This window comes from Mus pahari, chromosome 4 (genome assembly GCF_900095145.1).
Source record: "Mus pahari chromosome 4, PAHARI_EIJ_v1.1, whole genome shotgun sequence".
NCBI lineage: Eukaryota > Metazoa > Chordata > Mammalia > Rodentia > Muridae > Mus > Mus pahari.
In genome coordinates, this window is record NC_034593.1 from 8,287,251 (window position 1) to 8,294,805 (window position 7,555).

The window sequence follows — 7,555 nt, forward strand, 5'->3', positions numbered from 1 at the left end:
AGCATAAATATTCAGAATTGAGAGTTCCTCTTGGTAGATTTTACCTTTGATGAGTATGAAGTGCCCCTCCTTGTCTTTTTTGATAACTTTGGGTTTTGACAAATGGGACCTCATAAAATTGCAAAGCTTCTTAAGGCAAAAGACACTGTCAACAAGTCAAAAAGGACACCAACAGATTGGTAAAGGATTTTTACCAATCCTAAATCTGATAGAGGACTAATATCCACTATATACAGAGAGCTCAGGATGCTGTACTCCAAAAATTCAAATAACCCCATTAAAAATGGGTTACAGAGCTAAACAAGGAATTCTCAAATGAGGAATACCAAATGGCTGAGAAACATCTGAAAAAATGTTCAACATCCTTAGTCATCAGGGAAATACAAATCAAAACAACCCTGAGATTCCATCTCACTCCAGTCAGAATGACTGAGGTTAAAAATTCAAGTGACAGCGGATGATGGCAAGGTTGTGGAGGAAGAATCCATTGCTGGTGGGATTGCAAGCTTGTACAACCACTCTGGAAATCAGTCTGGGGGTTCCTCGGAAAATTGGACATAATGATATCAGAGGATCCAGCAATACCTCTTTTGGGCATATACCCAGAATATCTTCAAACTGGTAATAAGGACACATTCCCCTCTATGTTCGTAGCAGCCTTATTTATAATAGCCAGATGCTGGAAAGAACCAAGATGACCCTCAGTGGAGGAATAGATACAGATATTGTTGTATATTGACACAATAGAGTATTACTCAGCTATTATAAACAATGAATTTATGAAATTCGTGGGCAAATGGATTTATCTCGAGCATATCACCCTTAGTGAAGTAACCCAATCACAAAAGAAGTCACTAGATATGCACTCACTGATGAGCGGATATTACCCCAGAAATTTAGAACACCCAAGATACATTTTGCAAAACACAAGAAAACCAAGAAGGATGACCATCGTGTGGATACTTCATTCCTCCTTAGAATAAGGAACAAAGTACCCATGAAAGGATATAGTTACAGAGGCAAAATTTAGAGCTAAGATGAAAGGATGGACTATCCAGAGACTACCCTGTCCAGGGATCCAACCCTTCATCAGCCACCTTTAGTGCACATTCCAGTAAGGTTCTGCTGAAGGGACCCTGATATAGTTGCCTCTTGTGAGGCTATGCCAGTGCCTGGCAAACACAGAAGTGGATGCTCACATTCATCTATTGGATGGAACACATGCCCCCCAATGGAAGAGCTAGAGAAAGTACCCAAGGACCTGAAGGGTCCTGCAATCCTGTAGGTGGAACAACAATGTGAACTAACCAGTACCCCCTGAGCTTGTGTCTCTAGCTGCATATGTAGCAGAAGATGGCCTGAGAGAGGTCTCTTGGTCTTGCAAACTTTATATGACCCATCATAAGGGAATGCCAGGGCCAAGAAGTCAGAGTGGGTGGGAAGGGGATCAGGGGTGGGGGGGGAGGGTATAGGGAACTTTTGGGATAACATTTGAAATGTAAATAAAGAAAATATCTAATAAAAAATTAAAAAAAGAATTTTGGATGTCACTTATCTATACTATCAAATCATCTTTATTTCTTCTTTACCAATTTTTATCCCTTTGATCTCATTTTGTTGTCTTATTGTTCTAGCTAGCACTTTTAGTACTATATAGAATAAATATGGGGGAAATAGGCATCCTTAGCTTATCTCCGATTTTAGTGGGATTGCTTCAAGTATTTCTCCATTTAATTTTATATTGGCTGTTGGTTTGCTATATATTGCTTTTATTATATTTATGTATGGTCTTGTATTCCTGATCTCTCCAATACTTTAAACATGAAGGGGTTTTGTATTTTGTTAAATGAATTTTCTGCAGCTAAGGTTATAATCATGTGATTTTTTCCTTCTGCTTATAAAGTGGATTACATTAGTGAATTTCCACATATTGAACCAATATTGCATCACTGGGACGAAGCCTATGTGATTGTGGAAATTGATGGTTCTTGGATTCGGTATGTAAGAATTTTATTGAGTATTTTTTGCATCAATATTCTAATCTAGATTACTCTGAAGTTCTCTTTTTGAGTTGGATCCTTGTGTGGTTTAGGCAGCAAAGGAATTGTGGCTTCATAGAACAAATCAGGTGGTGTTCATTCTGTTTCTATTTTATGGAATAATTTGAGGAATATTGGTATCTGGTATTCTTTGAAGGTCTCGTATAATTCTGCACTAAATCCATCTCGCAGTGGGCATTTTTTGGTTGGGAGTTTTTTTAATGACTCCTTCTATTTCCTTGTGAGATGTGGACCTGTTTAGATAGTTTACCTGCTCTTAATTTAATTTTGGTGTACGGTATCTGTCTAAAAGACCATTAATTTTATCTAGATTTTCAAGTTTTATTTTATTTTATTTTTTGAGTACAGTATTTTGTTGTAGTATCATATGATATTTTGAATTTCCTCAGTTTTTGTTGTCTCCCTTTTCAGTTCTGATTTTGTTAATTTGGTTGCTGCCCCTGTGCCCTTTAGTTAGTTTGGCTAGAGACTTATCTATCTTGTTGATTCTCTCAAAGAGCCAGCTTTTGGTTTTGTTGATTCTTTGTATTGTTCTATTTGTTTCTATTTGATTGATTTCAGCCCTGAGTTTACTATGTCCTGATGTGTACTCCTCTTGGGTGAATTTGCTTCTTTTTGTTTCTAGAGTTCTTAAGTTTGCTGTTAAGTTGCTTTTGTAATATCTCTACAATCTCTTTACCTGAGCACTTAAGTGTTATGAATTTTTGTCTTAGCACTGCTTTCATTGTGTCCTATAAGTTTGGGTATGATGTGTCAACATTTTCATTAAATTCCAGGAAGTCTTTAATTTCTTCCTCTATTTCTTCCCTGACCAAGTTTTCAATGAGTAGAGAGTTGTTCAGTTTCAGTATATATATATAGATACATATATATATATATATATATATATATATATATGTATCTATATATATATATAGGCTTTCTATTGTTTTTGCTCTTATTGAAGATCAGCCTTAGGCCATGGTGATCAGATAGGATGCATAGGATTATTTCAATCTTGTATTGGTTGGGGGTTATTTTGTGAACAATTATATGGTCGATTTTGGAGAAGGTACCATGTGTTGAGAAGGTTTTTTTCTTTTGTTTTAGGGTGAATGTTCTGTAGATATCTCTTAAAACCATTTCGTTCATAACCTCTACTAGCTTCTCTGTGTCTCTGTTTAGTTTCTGTTTCAATGATCTGTCCATTGTTGAGAGTAGGGTGTTAAGTCTCCACTATTACTGTGTGGGATTAATGTGTGTTTGAGCTTTAATAAAGTGTTCTTTTTATAAATGTGGGTCCACTTTCATATGGGGCATAGATGTTCAGAATTGAGACTTTCTCTCAACATTCTTGATAACTTTTGGTTGAAAATCTATTTTATTGGATATTAGGATATTAGGATTTATTGGATATTAAATGGTCCCAGCTTGTTTCCTGGGACCATTTGCTTGGAAAACCTTTTTCCATCCTTTTGCTCCAAGATAGTGACTGTTTTTGTTATTGAGGTGTGTTTCTTTTCTGCAGCAAAATGCTGGATTTCATTTGTCTATCCAGTGTGTTAGCTTATGTCTTTTATTAGGTGAGTTGAGACCATTAATATTGAGAGATACCAAAGAGAAATGACTGTTGGTTCCTGATATATTTTGTTTTGTAGGTAGCTTTAGGTGCTTGTGGTTCTTTCCTTTTTTCTTTGTTGTAATGTTTAATATCTTGCCCTTTCTTTGGTGTACGTACCTTCCTTGTGTTGGAGTTTTCATTCTAAGATCCTCTGTAGGGCTGGATTGGTAGATACATACTGTTTGAATTTGGTTTTGTCCTGAAATATTTTAGTTTCTCCATCTACATTAATTGAGAGTTTTCCTGGGTATAGTAGCCTAGGCTGGCATTTGTGTTCTCTTAAAGCCTACTTGGTATCTGACCAGGTCTTCTGATTTTCATGGTCTCTGCTAAGAAGTCGAGTGTGATTCTCATATTTCTACCCCTGTATGTTACTTGGTCCTTTTACCTTGCACATTTTAATATTCTTTCTTTGTTCTGTGCATTTAATGTTTTGATTATTAAGAGAATTTTCTTTTTTGGTTCCATTTATTTGGTGTTCTATAAGCTACGATTTTGTTGAAGACGTTTTCAGGTCCTTTGAAGTGGAAATCTTCATTCTCCATTCTCCTCCAATCTGATTATTCTTAGATTTGATCATTTCATTGTGTCTTGAATTTCCTGGATGCTTTGTGCTAAGAGTTTTTTACAGTTTGAATTTTCTTTGACAATTATGTTTATCTCTTCTATGGTATCTTTTACACCTGAGATTCTTTCTCCTATGTCTTGTATTCTGTTGGTGATGCTTACATCTGTAGTTCCTGACCCCTTTCTTAGGTTTTCCTTTTCCATGTTTTCTTCCATTTTTTTGTTTTCTTTATTGCTTTTACTTCTTCTTTTAGGTCTTAGATTGCTTTATTCAATTTCTTCAGCTGTTTACCTGTGTTTTCCTGTATTTCTTTCAGTCAATTATTGATGCCCTCCTTAAAGGATTCTAGTATTCTCATGAGATAGGATTTTAGGATATATTCTTGATTTTCATGTGTGTTTGTGTTTTCAGGGCTTGCTCTGGTGGGAGAACTGGGTTCTGATGATGCCCACATATATTGGTTACTATTCCTTATGGTCTTGCACTTGCCTCTCACCATCTTGATATCCCTGGTGTTTGTTTGTCTAGGTGAATCTGTCTGGAGTCCCTCTCTTTTGTTGCTGGGTAGCTTCAGGTCTCCCAGCAGGTCTGTAACCCTGGCTGAGGCAGACCACCTGTGGGGCCTTCCGGAGGGGCAGAAACTCTACTGATCTGTTGCCCTGGCTGTGGTAGATCTCTTGGGTGGGGCGCGGAGCGCCTCAGACTGCTGTTTCTTCAATGGAGCATTCAAGTTGTTGTCTTGTGTGAAGATGTTCTCCAACGGGGCCTATGGACTGTGGTTTCTGTTTCCTTGTGTGCAGCAGAACTTGAGGGAGGCTTTCAGTCTGTCCAGTCAGTTCCTCTGCATGCCTTCAAGCTGTAGTGTCAACTGCTCTGAGTGCAGTGGATCCTCTAGGATGGGTCAGGATATGGTGTCTTCAGGGGAACCAGCTACGAGTCTTCCCCATCAGAAGGGTCTGGACAAAAAGTTCCTTTTATAATATATCTTAAATTGTTTATGTCTGTGTGAAGAAGCAATGGTCTTGTCACTGTCAACACAGCAATGTGATACAGAGCAAAGGAAAATTGAGATGAAAAAGTTGAAGACTTGTCCTTTGGCATCATCTTTGTTCGGCTTGTGTTTGGGTAGCCATGTTCATGAGATGTTATAAATGTAGATAAATATTACTACTAGGTGAGACGATCTTATAAGAAATTTCCCGAGATGCTGGCTTTTACAGCTTTCCCACCAAGAGCACTAAAATTAGTACCCATGAGAAATGACCAGTTCTGAAACCATAAATTCAGATAACATTTTATAGATTGAATAGATAATATATAAAAATATATATTCTTATGCACATATGTGTTGTATTTGCATGCAATAACAATTAGTTTTTAGTAAGGACAAGATTGAATGAAAGTGGAGAATGGTTTAAGGAAGAGCTTGGAGATAGGAAAGTAAAGAAGGACATTTTGTGATTAAAATCCAAAATTTAAAGATATGATAACTTTAAAACAACTTAAATTTAATTTTATTATATTGGTTTAATTGTGTAATAAATTGAGAGGTTTTGGTTGACTACTCTTTGCTATTCACTATGGAAGAACACATTTAAAATAGACTATGAAAGCGTGAACAGGCTTTGAAGTCATCATAAGTTAAAATAGCTGTACAAATGCCAATGAAGGAAATAAGGATGCTGGACTCTGATTTATTAAACAAATAAAAAATGAATAAACAATGAAAAACTTATTCAAGCAACTTTCCAAAGGGATTTGGTCACATGAAGAATTTCACGTACCTTATAAAAACAATAACATTTTCCTAAAATGCTAAATAATTTCAAGAGTGTCAAGGTCTGCTTTGTATATTTGATATGTCAGAATGATATTCTAATCAGTCTGCTCTTACCATATTCTTAAGTAAATTCTTACAGTCTGATTATATCTGCATACTCAGTACTATCACCACCATTAATCAAAATTACTTATCATACCTACAGTTCAAATTGCAGATATTCTGATTTGTTCAGGAGAAGTTATTATCACTATTTGTCCAATTTATTGCTAAGAAATGACGGTCATCCATTGCCAGGCCCATATTATCTACGTTGAGGAGATGAACTCCTGCAGACTTTGCCATCTTGACAGTTCAGTTTGGTTTACTACATCTAGAACAAGAAGCCCATATTTATATAAAATATCTGCTCTGGCAAATTTCTTCATTTGGATTACTATAACAGTAGTAGCTGAGGTTGGCCTAAGTACAAATGAGGTATTTAAGGATTTTCATTAAATGGTTAAGAATAAAGTCATGGTCTTGCTGAACTGCTTAATTTGAGAACTTAGAAACTGTTCCATTATTCATAATTAGTAGTTATGCTAAGTATGGTTTTCTCTGCTGTTACTAATGGTTCATTTATTCTTTTTAAAAAATATTTTATTAGATATTTTCTTCATTTACATTTCAAATGCTATCCTGAATGTACCCTCCTTCAACCCTACTCCCCTGTCCACTCACTCCCACTACTTGGCATGGGGCATATAAACTTTGCAAATCCAAGGGTCCTCTCTTCCCCACGATGGCTGACTAGCCCATCTTCTGCTATATATGCAGCTAGAGACACGAACTCTGGGAGTACTGATTAGTTCACATTGTTGTTCCACCTATAAGGTTGCAGACCCCTTCAGGTCCTTGGGTACTTTCTCTAGCTCCTCCATTGCGGGCCCCGTGTTGCATCCAATAGATGACTGTGAGCATCTACTTCTGTATTTGCGAGGCATTGGCAAAGTCTCATAGGAGACAGCTATATCAGGATCCTTTCAGCAAAATCTTGCTGGCACATGCAATAGTGTCTGTGTTTGGTGGCTGATTTGGGGATGGACTCTTGGGTGTGGCAGTCTCTGGGTGGTCCATCTTTTCATCTTAGCTCCAGACTTTCCAAGACTTTTATCATGAAGGGGTGTTGGATTTTGTCAAATGCTTTCTCAGCATCTAATGAGATGATCATGTGATTTTTGTCTTTTAGTTTGTTTGTATAGTGGATTACATTGATGGATTTCTATATATTAAACTATCCCTGCATCCCTGGGATGAAGCCTACTTGGTTATGATGGATGATCATTTGATGTGTTCTTGTATTTGGTTTGGGAGGATATTAATGAGTATTTTTTTTTTCATTTTTTTTATTATTATTTTCTTTATTTACATTTCAAATGCTATCCTGAAAGTTTCCCATACCCCTTCCCCCACCTCTGTTCCCCTACCCACCCACTCCCACTACTTGGCCCAGGCCTTGCCTTGTGCTAGGTCATATAGAGTTTGGAAGACCAAGGAGCCTCTAT

General features: G+C 36.8%; 1 pseudogene; it reads left to right on the forward strand.

Moving 5' to 3' along the window:
* Window positions 1-7,555, forward strand: part of LOC110320197 — a 155,460-nt pseudogene that overhangs the window by 117,872 nt on the left and 30,033 nt on the right.